The 16,390-nt window shown below is 37.6% G+C and overlaps 1 protein-coding gene across 3 annotated transcripts in view; it reads right to left on the bottom strand.

Moving 5' to 3' along the window:
* The window catches only part of LOC135428571 (zinc finger protein 814), a 240,866-nt gene that overhangs the window by 125,806 nt on the left and 98,670 nt on the right, over positions 1-16,390 (bottom strand). For all 3 annotated transcript variants that reach the window (XR_010436279.1, XR_010436280.1, XM_064682645.1), the window contains exon 4: positions 2,282-2,900. The gene's annotated coding sequence lies outside the window, so the exon portion shown is untranslated. The remainder of the gene's footprint in view (positions 1-2,281; positions 2,901-16,390) is intronic.

The following is a 16,390-nucleotide window of genomic DNA, read 5'->3' as shown; positions in this document are numbered from 1 at the left end:
GAGAATTCATGGACATGCAACGCGTCTGAAATTTACATTCAAATGTGTTTCGCTTAGATGCGAAATGTTACCCCGCCCCCTAAACCCCCTCCTCCCCACTCTCCACAGGCAACGGTACGTAAAGCAAGCCCCAGTAAAAAAAAAAGTACCTCAGTGCAGCCAATTCCCTCGAGCAGCATATGTTCCAAGTTGAGTCCGCTTGGGTTGGGGATTGGGGGTTGGGGGGTTGGGGGGTTGGCTGCTGTCGGGCCTTGTCGGAGGGTACGCAACGGATTTTTGATGAAATTTCAAAAATTTCCCACTTAGCGGCAAAATGACTGACATTAAATTGATTTGCAAGCGAACGACATGACGAACGGAATCGGGAGAGCGATGCCGGAGCCACATCAGCGGGAAACAGGCCAAAAGCGGGCTGGGTGGGTGGCAGATTGGCGGCGAAATCAAAATTCCGTGCACACTTGAGCATTTCATTTAGAGAGTCTAAACTGCATGGCTCAGTGCTGAGGTGTGTGTGTGTGGGCGTTTTGGTGGCGGGTCTCTGGGAGTTGGCCAAATGGAATTCAGGTTTTCGCTCTTTTTTTTCTCATTTCTTTTCTTTCGTCCTAACAATGCCTTGGTGATATGTGTGTGTGTGTGTGTGTGTGGCTCATTGGGCTCTGGGTGGTAATACAAATTTAAAGTTATGTTTGCTCCTGCACAAACATTCCCTCATTTATTCATCTCGTCAAGTTTTCTTTTGTTTGTGCCCCAAGCCCGTAGAGTATTTTGTTCTTTTTTTCTTACCGTTTCTTTTATAAATTGTTGTTTGTATTTTGCATTTCATGAAAATGAGAAATGAATAAAATAAAATTTTATTTCTTACGTGCAACATGTGAAATTTTCTAACGCTTCTAACCAAGTTTCACGCTTTTCATAGCGTTCAGTACCATTTCATTTTACGGTTGATATTTAGTCAAAGTTTCATGTGAGACCAACAAATGGATGACTGCGACCTTTTTGGCATGCATTCAGCTTTGGCTTTTAATTTATGTAGGGTATTTTCAAGACGGAAAAGTATCGTTCAAAGCTAACAATAGTTCTCGATTTGTAGTTATCGAACTAGCTTTCGATATATTGTTATCGAGCTAGCTCTCGATTTAGAGTTATTGAACCAATTATCGGTGCTTTCTTTTTTTTTGAAGTTGCCGACAAATAAAAAAAACCCAAAAACAAAAATATAATGGTGTTAAGAACACAATTTTCCATTTATGCCAATAAATAAAAATCGGGGAATATATGACTATAGGCACATTTATGTTATCTTCGAATTATGTTTCTCCTTTAATAGGCTAAATATGTTGGAAACGTAGGTGTCCGCTTAAGAGAACTTTAAACTCAAAAGATTTTCAAAATAAAAGCTATACATAATTGAATTGAATATGTTTATGCTAGAAAGTATGCAAGAAACAATTCGCAAACATTCTCATGTCAAAAACTTATACAAATTGAAGTGTTCGAATATTAATAAATAAATTATTAAATCCATATGTTCTTATTTCTTTTTTTTTATATTATTAAATAATTTCTTTTATTTATAAATTCACTTAGTAATTCTGTTTATTTTCTTAACTTGTTTGGCTTACTCGACATTCACTGTATTTTTCGCTGTGATTGTCGAGTGTATTCATATGACTTTATTCATTTGCGATTAAACGCACACTCTTAATCAGTTAGATTAACGGTATCAGTGGCTGAAATAGTGACGTTCGACTTCGATTTCATAGCCCATTATCAGGGCCAAGTTAAACGGCATAAAACGAAATCGAAAATAATGCGGTTAAGTAAATTTGCGTTAGGCCTCTGGCGTCATCGTCTATGTTATTATTCCCACTTTTATACGCTGTTCCCAAAAAAGGCAAAACGAGTTTATTGGCTTTGTCTGTTATCTTTTGAAGCTAACAACTTCTAGATTTAGCAGTTAGAACTCTTCTAAGGGACAGATCTATTGAGGCAGATCTATTGAGGCAGATCTATTTGGTAGGAACTCCTCTTGAGCGGACCAAAATAAATTGAAACTCGCTGTCCGCCCAAGAGAGTTTTTACTGTCTAATCATTTGTCACATAAGATGTTAGAGTTTTCAGCGAAACAACAGATTATATCTTAAATATCTGTATATCTCAATCTCTATCTATATATATTGTAAAAAAAATTATGAGCAGATGATCTTTTTTAAAAACAACATTCATGTCCCACAATTTTAATGTTACAGTTGAAAATACACATTATTTAAAAGCCACTTACCTAGTCAAGCAGACATTTTTCACTCTAAACAGAGCATTGCGCAGTTGGGAATATCCAGTCACAACGTATTAACTTATTTTGTATTGTATAAGATATTGTTTTTTTGGTAGCCTGGCATTCAGCTATCAATCACACAGCTACCAACTCTTCATATCACTGTTGCTGTGTGTGTGTGTGTGTGTGTGTGGTGTATTCTGATGGATGGATGGCTGGTTAACTGATTGATCGATCGATCGCCAGTTGACGTTGGCCAAATGTCAGAGCTGTGCGTTGTTCATCTACAACTGATTAACCACTAAAGGTTTGGCGTGTGTGTGTCTGTGTGTGTGGGGGGCAGGTGGGCGGCGGGCGGTGCGGCAGCAGCAAGTGCTCGCTGCGTCATTGAGCGCGCACGCAACATTCACTCAGCCCAAAAGTCAGTCAGTTGGCCAACCTACCAGCCAGCCAGCCAGCCAGCCTGCCAGCTAGTCATTTAGTCATTTGGACATCCGCCAGCTTTTGATTGATGGATGACTGAGGCGCTGGCGCACAGATTAAGATACGAATGGCACTCAAAGTGGGTCGCTTAACCCGATCGCGGCCTCGAGTCTGCATGTCAGTTTCATTCATTATATTTTATCTAAAAAAAAAAATAAGATTCAATTTTGTAATTTAAGTTAACTAGAAGGTAAACAAAGTTAAGTGCAATCTATATAAAGATAGAAATATGAAGAGAATAAGCAAAAATAAACTTGCCGCATATTTAAAAATAAAACCATAGTTATTTATTTATTATTTATTTGAGCAACATTTCGTGTTTTCAACGGGAGCTGCTTTTCATTGTGAAAATTGATTTTTAAACATTAATTATAATTTTATTGAACTTTGCCTTGGGCCATTCCACAAATTGTTTTGGGGGCAAAGGCCGTTGCTTTGGGCTGATCGTTGACGCATGTATCGTCTAATACCTGATAAATCTGTCAGCTAAATGTTTAAATTAAAATCTCTCACCACGGTGCACGCCCTCGCTTAAGAGGCGGCGCGGCGGGAGCGGAGCACTCAGCACGGGCCAATCGAGTGGCCTGGTGAAGGCGGCAGGGGGAGGGGCGTTGCGGGGGCTGCATGACAAGCAGACGAGCACTTGGGAAGGCAACAAAAGCCTCAGCAAGGCAAAACAAACAAAACAAACAAACAAATCCACAAGATGCATTTGCGCTGTGCAGATACAATTTAGATAATTTGTATCTCAGCGTTGTTGTCAGGACGCGAGCGCTGACTGACAGATGTTTTGATTTGTGGGCACATCAGCCAGGGGGGGGGGGGGGGGGGTGCCGAGGCAATGAAAATACAAAAAACACACACATAGTATGTATTGCCCAGCTGAAGAATCTTTCAGTATATATCTTGTATCTGCAAGATACTCTGCCACTCTCACGCTCTCTCTATCTCGGTCGAGTGTGGCAAGTGCTGTGCACATCTCAAATGAAAACAAATATTGAATGAATAAAACGCTTAAGCATCCAATTCGATTGCCGGCAAGCAAATCGACTGATAGATTTATGAGCAATGCTTCTGGTATTTATGGCCCACTCTTGAATTATTTAGCAGCCGCGCTCGTCGCTCAGCTCCCGGCCGCGCCCTCGGCCGCGGTTGGGTGGCCATTAAAAGTGCATAAAAACTCAACTCGAACGATCTCCGACTAACTAACAAAGCATTCTCTATGTTTATTTTTTTTCGCAACGGCTACGAACCAACTGAAAATAAATAAATACACAACAATATCTACACTCAAAAAAAAGAAAGAAAAACAATACAATAAGATACACTCACAAACACCTGCCAGTGTGTGCATAGATATATAATTTTTGGGCCAATTAACGCCACGGAGAATGGGGAACACCCATCGCGTTGGGAGCTGAGCGTATGCAGGCAGCTCATTGATAGGAATCCAAAATATCCGAAGATATACGCCCCATTAGAGGAATGGACACATCTACATAAAAAATTAAATGTAAATGAAAACCACAAACAAATGGCATATCTTTTAATTTAAGATGAATTGTAATATTATATTAATATTAATATAGTTTTAATATTAAATAAAATATTCATATTATTTCATTTTTAGCCTCTGGGTTGGGCAAATGTTTGTTACAGGGTGAAGGAAGCATCTCCGATCCCATAGCGTATATATTCTTGGTCAGCATCAATAGCCGAGTCGATCAGCCATGTCCGGCTGTCCGCCCATCCGGCTGTCCGCCTATCCGTCTGTCTGTTCGTCCGTATTCATGAATGCGTCGATCTCAGAACCTATAAGAGCTAGAGACCTGAAATTTTGCACGTAGGTTCTTCTATTGCCTGCCCTTGTTTCCGATAATCGATAACTTGCGCCATTTTCAAGCAATCGATAATAATCGATTTTTTAAATACCCTGTACCAATTAAAAATCATACAAAAAGACTTTTCGGAACGTTAAAGTAATCATAGGATCAAATCAGACCGGCTGTTCGATTTCAGGATTGAATTTTCCATCAAACGATATGTACGCTGAGTGTAATAATATGTAAATGTACTTAAATTTTTCGATAACTGATCGATAGAACCTCAAACTGACAAATATGGAACTCTATACAATTTTTCGTACATCCTTTAACGGCTTTTACGACATGCTTACAGGATATCTTGCAGTCCAGCACTCTCAGCTAGCATAGTCTTGCTTGCCATATAGATTATGGCATATTTCCGATACGATATGATATCAGATGTTTTTGAGCAGTCACTAAGCACACACTTATTGTCAGCCTGCATATTTGATAGCCAAATGTGGATCATAATAGGATAGATGTATATGTATATAAAATATAATAATATTTAATAATAACGCATTCTTGGCTGGCTATTTATGTGGGTCCACAATTTATTATAACACGATAACATTTTAATTTATTTAACAATTTGTTTGTTGTTGCTGCACGTACATAGTGCAAATATTTTGCACCAATAATAACTCAGATTTTGTGGTTGTTAATTTTTGACAGCGACGTGAGTCGCCAACAGCCGCAGTCAACAACAGACAACAGCAACAACAACAGCGAGAACAACTGCCAGTTGTGTTGGGGCAAAGAGTAGAGGCGAGGCGAGGCGAGGCGATGCGAGGCGAGGGGTGGGGCTGGGTTTCAGTTTCGGGTTGTGGGTCATTGTTTATTTTGAATCAACGCGTAGCGCCGCCAATTATCGGCAGGCGATAAAAAATATGAAGTAGTGCGCGACGCGCAACAACAACAAGAGAAACAACAAGAGAAACAACATAATTATGACGTCAACAGTTGCCGTAGTTGTTGCTGCGGTTTTTGGCTGCAAATTGGTTTGGCGTGAAAAAGGCCAGATGCATTGGCATAGCCCGAGAAATGCGAGAATCGTGTTGCGCAAAACTCGCCCGGATTATGCGGCAAATGTAACGGAACTAATGTTAACCAACTGCCGGAATGGTGGCTGGCTTGGGTGGGGGTATTCCTTCTCTATTTTTAGGGGGGGCGCCAGCGGCGGCATGCCTCAAAGCTGGCGGCAAGCTTTGATCATTGCCGCCGTTTTGACTGGCCTGACTAGCTAATTGCACGGTCGCCGCCTTTTGTAATTGATAAGCGTTAAAGTACACACTTACACACACACAGGCAGACAATTCCGCATTGTCTGACGCGTCCGGCTGAGAAGGCTTCAGCTGGAAGCTCGCGCACATCCATCAAAGGCCCTTACCAGCTAAAGCACTTAATTTGCTTGACCAGCTTGGGGCTGCCCGCTGCCAGGGGGAGGAGAGATTTGGGTGGCAAAGCTGCAGCAAAGCTTCTGGGCTGACCAACATTTGAATGTGGCGGGAGAAAGAGAGAGAGAGAGAGAGAGCTGCACAGTTGATCGATTGTGAATTTGGCAATCGCAGGCAGCGGCTCGTCGGGCAACTGTTTTGACGGATTAATTCTCGATTCGGGCCTAAAACTGCATTATGATAGATGATAAATGATAGATGGTTCACCAGCGATCGCTCTTATATCATGCAAGGCTTTCGTTTTCGATTTCGTTTGGGCTCGGGGGCCGGGCTTAAGTTTTCGCCTGTAAAATTGATTGAGCAACTCGTGTCGTTGTGTCTCTGTTGCCGGCAACAGGTGATATTCCTCGGCCTGGGCATTGCGTTTTGATTTATATGCGGCCCACCGAAAAGCGCCAATAATTCATTTTACCCAATTCTTTAATTTTCTACGTATTATTGCCGGCATGACAAATGAATGCCAAACAATTTGTGGCACTGCTCGCCCCCAAATCGCCAGCCTTTCAATAATTTTCCACAGTTGATTGATGCCAAACAGTGGCACAAACGGAACCCACAAGTGCCAACTGCGAATGATATTCCATTAAAAGCAACAAATTCCCATTTTAAATTAAACAAATAAACTGTCTCAATGTGACGCTGATGTATGAATGGCTGAATGCCTGAATGCCCGAATGGATGAATGCCTGGCGCGAACCGTCTATTTTTTTAGTGTCGGGCGATATCTGCTGGCTGACTTAGTGGGTGGGCACAAGTTGATCAGTTAAACAATCCAGTTATGGCTGGGCCACCATAAACGATCGTTCTTAAAATAAGCCAAAGCAATTTACAAATAAGCGAATAGAAAGACATTTACATAAACTTATTCTATTTTATATATTCTTATTGTTGATTGATATTTTCAAATGAAAGCTGAACGTAGTTTTGATAAAACGTCAAATATGTTTCTTATTATTATTATCATTATTATTATTATTATTTATTAATATTATTATTATTAATGTTCTTGTCATTATTGTTCTTTTCATTATTATATACTAGCCAGGCATTCAGCACTGGATCTCGATGACCAATTGCAAGCTCTATTATAATAATTATTATATATCTCTATATATAAAACTGTTTAATCTGACTGATTGAATGAATGGCTGACTGACTAACTGACTGACTGACTGATTGGAGCATTAGGTAGCTGACACTTTCACTAAAGTTTCATATAAGGTAAAGCTGCACGGTAAGACGGGATTTAGGCAAATTCCACCCGTACGAGTGGAAAAATCGCGAAAAAATCTGTATGAAACTTTTCTGCTTAGACGGGTCAAAGGTTAAATGAACGAATGTTTATATTTCGGCATCAAGACTCTCACCACAAGACTAACATGAACGGAAACCGTTAAAAAATCAATGTACTTTAAACATATTTCAAAACAGATTAAATTTGTAACAGGCGGGAACTAGATGAAAAAGTTATACATAAAAGTTTAACAAAAGTTGCCACGGACAACGCCGGGGAATACCCGCTGGTATGTATGTATATATATGTATATATTTATAATTAGAGTCAGTTGAAAATGTCTTTTCCAAAAAGATGTAATCAAATAAGAGACTCCTGTTTTTATATTCAATAAATTTAAACATTTCAATAAATTCTTCACCAATCAACAATTTTTCTATAGGCTTTACTAATCTTGCAGGTATATCTAGAAGAAAAAAAGCGAATAACTAACTTTATTCTCAAAATTTGTAAAGCATAGGCATTTTTTATTCGATTTGATGAGTTTTATGTTAAATGTCAAGTGGAGCAGAACATAAAAAGCAGAACAAACAAATAAACTTTAGATGATAATGGCACATAAAATCCTAACACGCTCTATTATAGTTAATAAAATCATTAAGAAGTCTATCTTTGATCCAAATAAACACGATCGTAAAGATGAAAATCAGCGAATTGACCGGGGCATACGAGTACTAATATCCATGGCAAATGGCTTTAGTTAACAAGTCGAACAGATTGAAAACATTTCAAGATTTTACGACTGCCTGAAACACGGCTTTGTACAGCACACAGCGTTATAAAGGGAAATACTTTCTCAAGACTTTCACATAAATAACTCGGGACCAGAGCTGAGATCTGTCTGATTCTGATTCTGAGCCAGACTCACAGCATTGTTCGAGAGCGGGTGAAAGGGAGAGATCGACGGAAAGTGACGAGCGATTGCCGCCTGCAAGTGTCAATATAAAGTAACAACTTTATTGATCCTTATTTATTCGAGGGCGAACCAATAAAATGGGCAACTTTATAATGATGCACATAAATAACGCGCCCCGCAAGAAGCAAACAAAGCCGAGCAAGACCAAGACGAGGGCGCAGGCGCAACAATAACAAAGACAAGAAATAAAAAAAAAAGCAGAAGATGAAGGCGACAACTTGTCAGCGACGAATGGCATTGAGGATGTGAATCTCAAGTTGAGACCTGCCCGGGAACCTGAGTGCAGCGGGACGCGACTTTGATTTGTTGGCAGCCAAATCAAGAAGAAGAAGAGCGAGAGATGAGTAACATCCGAAAGCGGATGTGCTGCGAGCGTCAAGACAGGGCTACCCAAACACAATTAGAGAGTTTCTTCTTGAGCCTTAGATCTGTTCGGGCTTAACTTTTTTTAAACGTTTATTAGTTTATTTCTTGTCTATATGCATCGAAGATGTTAAATTCGTATCTAAGATCAAAGCTATATCCCAAAAATCAAATGTGCATGCCTTATACTTTATGGGCTTAAAAAGATCGTAGACTCCTTTTACAACTTCCTAAAAAATAAGGGTATAGAAATATTTATTAAAGGTAACTATGACAAAAACCCTTTTAGGATCAAAATTATATATATATATTTATTTTAAATTATTTGATTTTTTTTGTATTGTTTATTATTGATTTATTAGGAATAATAATATTGATACGAATTGTGTTTGCTCTGAACATTTTCCATTTAAATTTAACTTTTATTTCATTTATTTTTATTGCATTTAAGTTTCAAATTCTAAACACAATTGTTTTCAGAATTCAAAGTTTGCTTTATGAACATAGTAAATTGACTTTGACAGATTTACATATTTCAACATTGAAGTCACAGCTGCAAACGAGTTTTGAACGGAACGGGCTTTAGGCAAGAATTCGAAAAACTAAGCAAAAGCCAAATTTAAAATATTTGAAAAACTAAATTTTCTTCAAATAAAAACCAGCTTTGCGAACCGAACCTAAAGGCACAGTGTTTGTTCCGAACCGAACCAAAAACATGTTTTTATCATTTTTTGGGTTTATCGTTTTAATTGAAATGAATGCATATAATCTAGACGGAACTCCATTTAACTAATGACTGCAGCTAATCAATATTTTTAGCTTAACCCTTAAAATCGCTTAACACTTGATATTTCCTGTCTTTTTAACTGATATCTTTCATTTTGCCTTGTATATATCTGTATATCTGTGTGGATTTGGCATATGGAACCGGCTTTAGGTGCCGCAGCAGAAATCGTTTGCATTAAATTAAAATTGTTTATTGCATTGTTGGATTGTTTCGCATGGCTTCATAATCAAGACCGTGGCTCGTAAAATTCGGCGACGGTGTTTTAAGCCAAACTATAAAAATCGAAATATCCGAAATCCCTTTGCGGCTCTGGCTCTGACACTGACTCTGACTCCGATTCGGCCCAGGCTCAGCCATTGGCTGATGGCCGGTGCGTTATTTACCGTTTGGTGCTCAATTGATCCCGCAGAGCTTAACAGTGCCTCTCATAATTTAACGACTCGGCTCGCGGTCAAAATGATTTTTGCTATTTGAATGAATCCCCGGCCCATCGATGCGTCCATTTACAAGCTGTAACACGATTAAAGCCCAGCCCCAAGTTATAAACTACCCGACCATTAATTTGTTGTTATTGGCATGCCTGCAATACCCTGTACCCAATGAAAATGGCTGAAAAGGGTTTTTTAGTCGCGCCAAAATGCATTTGATTGGCAGATGAAGGAAAGAATATATTTTCTTAATCACGAAGCTGAGCTGAGATGATCTGGTAAACTAGATGAGCTAGAGACTTGAGAATTGAAGCATATACCCTCTTATATCAGGTGCACAACAAATTTTTTGGGTATAATTCCTCACTTCTCACACTTCGATGAATAATAAATAAAATATCAATTTTAAGAGATACGTATTATTGGTTTTAAGGTTCACTTTCCGAATACCTCAACTTCATTCCCTACGAAATTCTATTTTGGAACACACACAAAATTATGTTCCATAATTAAGTCCTACTTTAGAATCGGACTATAAGCACCGAGTTATGCGGGGAGTCAAAGGGAAAAACTGGGTATCTGCTAGTCGTGCACTCCCAACTTCAGCACTCTAACCTGTTGTTGTTGTTGGTCTCGTTGTTTGCCTGATTTGCAGTGCAAAGACTTCATCGAGAGTGTCGTTCATAAATTTCAGTTTTTGCATATTTATAAATTGTGCGCTGTTTGCGAATATTTTAAACGCTTTCTGCCCTGTTTTGTGGTTGTTTTTATCCCAAAGTCCCAACTCAGCCACATGGCTTAATATCGTAATTAGTGATTGTTATATCAAGAGCAACCTTTTTTCGCTTGTCATATATAAGCTCACTTTTAGCAAACACTGTGCGTATATTTTGTGAAACAACATCTGTACCATAAATGGGAAAATGCTATCAAATCTGCCAAGTACCAGTCTAAGTTTGGATTTGTGAGAGTTATTATTCTAGTGCAAATGGACGGAAGAGTTATTGAAAGGTATAAGGAAAAGTTTTAGATAAAAACATGCAAAATTGTACAAAGTAAATAAAATATCAACCAATTTAACTGACCAGTTGTCACTTGGATAAAAGAATGTGATTTAATTTTTCGACCAATTCTTCTTAAAGAGCTATAGAGACGGACAGATAGACATGGCTAAGTCAGCTCGGCTAATCTGCAACAAATATACTTTATGGGATCGAAGATGTCTTCTTCCATGCGTTACACATTTTATGACAAAATTGTAATACCCTCTACAAGAGCTTTGCTTGCCTAAGCCAAAAGTTCACTATAAAGTTTATATACACAAAATTCCGCATAGATTTTCAATCTCAAAAGCAGGCTTCGTAGATAAAACTTAGTGCAGATACAATCTTATATTTTTTAAAAAAAATTTCTTCATAGGGATGATTGACTGTAAAGTATATAAAAGTATATCGAATCAAAATAATATTTATGTAGCCTTCAATGAGGACTGTGCCAAAACCTGACACTGGAAATCGGAACTCAATTCAAGCAAAATATTCAGGAAAAAGGGAAAATTAAGTAACTCGATAAGAATTTACTTTAAAATATGTAAACTTTCTTAGCTTATCGTTGTTAAGATATTTAAAAAATAAAAAAATAAAATGGACTCTAAATGAAATAAATAGACTAAGTTAATCGTAATTAAGATATTCTCGGATATTCTGTATTTTAGAATAAATGGTTTCCAAATAAAACAAATATTCTTGTTAAGCGTAAGAACAATAATTAGAAAATGGATTCTAAATAAAAATAATAAATAAGTAAATGGAATCAAAACTCTGATAACTCTTTCTTCATTTCATTGAGAAGAAATATAAGATAATTAAAATACATATTTTTTTGCTGAAAGTACAAATTCATGTTATTGATTTTTGTATATTTTTGATCATGATCAATTGATAACTTTCGGAATTTCACTCGATCTGATTCCAGATCCGTTATATCGCCGTGGCCCATATTTAAATCGAAGCTCAACTAATTACTATTTAATGATGCCCAATTGGGAAACTTAAAATTTTTACTGTCAACGCTGAGGCGAGGCGAGGCGAGGCGAGGTGAGAGATGCGTGACTCTCATGTGGCATCGATTTAAATTAATGTCTTACCATTTAAACCGAAACACATTTGGCCATACGGGCTTAGTAGCTTTTGTGTTTTTTGGCTGGCGTTAATTAATGCCGACTGCCGATTGCCGACTGCCGAAATTCGAAGCGAATTTCGTGATATCTTTGGGATCGTCTTCGTCATATAATGTTGAATAAATGTTTTACGACCTGAATTGTTTGGCTGCTGAGTTTTTAGCGGCTGCCATTAAAAATTTGATTAAGATGAACTTGGACAAAAATAAAATGAAACGAAACCAGATTTGCAACTGAGCTAGAACGGCTCGAGAACTCTTTCATATGATCAATTAGTGGAATATTTTGTTGGTTTCTTGGCCAGATCTTTGTCGTCTACTTTTGGTGTGCCAAGTGGCGCCATAAATTTCTAATTTATAATTATAAGGTTTTTTTTCTGGTTTCAATATGTGTTTGGCTGATATTTCTGTTATTTGTATATTTGACTTTTTGTCGTCGCTTTTATTTTATTTTGATTAAGTTTTTTTTCTTTCTTGTTGCCATTCAAAATCGAAAAGCGCTTCAAGTTTATTGCTTTTGTTAATTGTAATTTATTTGATTGATTTATCGAACGAATAAATATTTATCAAGCGAGTTTTGCAATCAGCTCGATTTTTAGTTCATAATAATAAACAAAAATATTTTTCGGTTTTTTTTTTTTGTCAGAAATTCCACAAGCGGCATTTTTGTACCGCCAAAAAAAAAACACGTGGACTTATTTAGGATTTAATTGCTATATTATATTATATGCCATATTATATGGTATATATGCTTCTAGAATCTGGCGCGATCTGTGCGTCCGCGTCAAAGTCATAATTCAGCTTTAGATGACATTTGCGCGTTGAGATTTTCGCTGGGAAGATTTACGTAGCGCTCGTAATTCAAAAATGGATGCGTGGCCGAACGAGTTAATCCCGGGGCCACATGAAATCGCCATTAAAAATAAATCCCAAGGCAATGCGGCCATCAAAATAACACGTACATCTTGCCACATCTCGAGATCGGATCGTTCCTTTTTGACAATTTACGTCGCGCCAATAACTCACAGCAAATCCCGTGGGTGGCCCACATAGAACGGCTACACAATTCCCGATATAATACAGATATGTACCTATATATATATATAATATATATATAAATATCATATATGCCCTGTGGGATTGGTGGCTTTTGCGGTGTCCGGAAGCGTTGACACTCGCCTCAGCTTTGGCCTTTGCAGACAGACAATGACGAATGCCGACTCGACTTTTTGTGTTCTTTTCTTTTCATAATTCAAATTTATGCATTTCGCTTAAACAAATGGCCATTTAATTCCTTTATGGCGTATGCTGATAGCTCCATAAAACTTTCAATGTAAAATCAAATATTTTAAATGAAATTTGCATAGGTATCTACAAGTTCGATCTATTTTGTCATTTTTTTTGCTTATTTTGCTTAAGAAACTTTTAAATTCTCAACTAAATGTTGGCTAAAAAAAGCTTTTATAAATGAGCTTATAAAATCTTTCATTCTTAGATTCCATCAGATTGACAGAATGTAAAAGCTTAACTAAATAGAAAGTTAAGCTTTTGAAAATGGAACCCTTAGATGGAATGTGTTAAAAAAATTGCTTTTAACAGGAACTTCCATTTAATTAGAAGAAAATTTTCTACTATTCTTTAGGACTTTGTTGTATAACATTCCTCGAATGTTACAGATAATATTAGTAGGAATTATGATATATGTAAAATTAATAAACAATGTATTAAAAGTGAAGTGAGCGCTATTTTTCCCTACGATTTCTTCATTAGGTTCGATAAACTAAGCCTTATTGTCTACTGTTATCGCGTCAGCTATCGATTTTTATCGATGTTTGCAAGTGCAGCTCTGTCTAAATTGGCTGCCTCGTAAAACATGCTAAATACTTTATTTGCTTTCTTTAATTATTTCTTGGTGGATTATGTGGCATGTTTCACTGTACCAGCTGCTGGCTGTCCTGTGCCTGGGCCAGTGTCTGTGCCTGGTTATTGCCCGTTCGGAGTTCAGGAAAGCAATTCCCCCATGCAAATGTCGGTTGCATTAAGTCCACATTATCTGAGTTTTAAGCCGCTAATTGTTGACGAATGCCGCCCATAAAACCTGAGGCCGGCGACGACAGTTGAGTGAAAATGGTGGACGCTTTTATTGATGGCCAATGATGGCTGAGCTCCGCTCCTGCAGCTCCAGCTCCAGCTCCAGCTCCGGCTCCGCCATCCTGTTGCTGCACTTGTTGCTCCAATCGGGCCCATTTAATGCCCGGCACGGCTGTGGCTCGTAAAAACTTTTACGAGTCACCAATTAACCGATGATAATCAAATCACTTGGAAGCGCTGGCTCCAACTCCTCCTCCTCCTCCTCCTCCTCCACCTCCTCCTGCTGCTCCTGCCGGTCCTTGGCTGGAGACAGCCATTGCTCCAGTCGCCGCATAATTCTTGGCCGGCTGTCGCCAGGCCGATTGACGACCGTCCCTCTGTCCAGATGCTACTCGGCGCTGGGGTAATAAATACTTTTACGATTCTATAATTTGATTTGGGCATTTTTTTTTTTATTTAATATTTTTTCCTCTGCTAAGCTAGCCTCACTTTCCTGCCTCTTGTTTTTTTTTTTTTATATATTCTTCGCTTCTTTTTGCCGCACATTAATTTTTTTATGTGCTCGATCGTAAAAATTCGTTTGATAAATTATTATTTGGAATTCGATGCTGGATCCACCTATTCCGATTCGGCGTTCAGTGTGGAATGTGTGCGCGCCGCGAGATCAAAACAAAATCTGCATACGAAACAAATCTAGTTTCCATCTACTCAGCCATCCATTGGATCTAGAACTCAACTAGAATTCTGCTATTACTGAACCTATTGCCGACTCGTCAAATTCTATCTTTTATCTTTTATATTCGGCGACAAAATTCTACAATAAGGAGATTTGGGAGAAGAAACTACCACTTATCGCTCGGAAGACAATAAGACGAAACGGAAAGAACAATTGGAATATAGATATAACTGCATACAAAATATACGTATATATACACAATATTCACACTATGCATACATACAAAATATACATACATATGTGCATATATGCATATATAATTATGAAATTGAAACTTTCAATAATTTAAATGATTCTCTAATTAAAATCCTCTTTCATGCATATTTAAGGGATTTTGAAAACTATAATAAAATTCATCTAAAGAATTTCTTAAATTTTAAAATTGTATATGATAATTATAAATTTGTCAATTCACACATGAAAAAATAAAGCTCCTAAGCCTTTTCTTGAATGAATTGAAAAAATTGAATGCTTTGTTCGATGGAAAAATAAATAAATGTACAATTTTCAATGAAAAGCTACAATTTTTTTATATATGAAAGTAAGTAAAATAAGTTTATATGTTCCTCTTGCTATGAATATAGTGTAAGTTATTTCAATGTAAATAAAAAATTTTTTGTTACTGGACCCGATTAACAAAATTTTGTATAAGAATAAGATTATATTAAAAAGATACATATATATGTATGTACATATGTAAGTAGTTGCACACATACAAGCATTTAAGTAAAAGTGTGTGCGTATAATTTAACAGTCAAATCAATGAGAATTTGACAAGCAAATGATATGTTTTATTATTATTAACACTTTATTATACGCGAGGATAACATGAAATTCCCTCGTTTTCGCTTAAGTAGCACAACGTGAATTCAAATCGTAAAAGCGGCTGTTCTTGAAATCGGCATAGAATAAAAATTGAATGACAGATAAACCTCATGTTAATTAAGAGAAAATGTTAAAATGGAAAAAAGTGAACTTTTAAACTACAAAATTACAAATAGAGCAAAGTGTGTGTTTTTTTTACATATGTATGTACATGCATTACGATGTTATATACATATGTATGTAAGTACAATGTTTTCAGCCCGGGCATCAAATTGACGAACAGCAGATGGGAACGAAAAGTGCGGAAAGCAACAAGAATAGAGTTGAAAGCCTGCTGCTATTTACATATTGTACATATTTAACTGTTTTACAATGTCATTGTGTGTGCACACATACGTACATACGCATATAGATGTGTAGGTACATGTATACATGTGACAGAGCACCCGCACGTTGCAAAAAATGCCAGACAGAGAGACAAAATGTCGAAAGCGCGACAGCTGCAGCAGCGGCGCAGACGACATCAGCAGCAGCAGCACCAAAAACAACAACAGCAACAAATTAGAACGAGCCACCTTCAGAGCAACTAACACACACACACACACACGCACACACACAGTTACACTCATAGACAGCAGCGTGAGTGAGTGAGCCAGCGCATGCGAGTGAGAAAATTTGTTTTGAACTGTCAT

Source organism: Drosophila montana, unplaced genomic scaffold, assembly GCF_035044405.1.
Source record: "Drosophila montana isolate Dmon_TW-CO22-7 unplaced genomic scaffold, ASM3504440v1 contig_1408_1, whole genome shotgun sequence".
Taxonomy (NCBI): Eukaryota; Metazoa; Arthropoda; class Insecta; order Diptera; family Drosophilidae; genus Drosophila; species Drosophila montana.
This window is presented reverse-complemented; position numbering and strand designations above follow the sequence as displayed.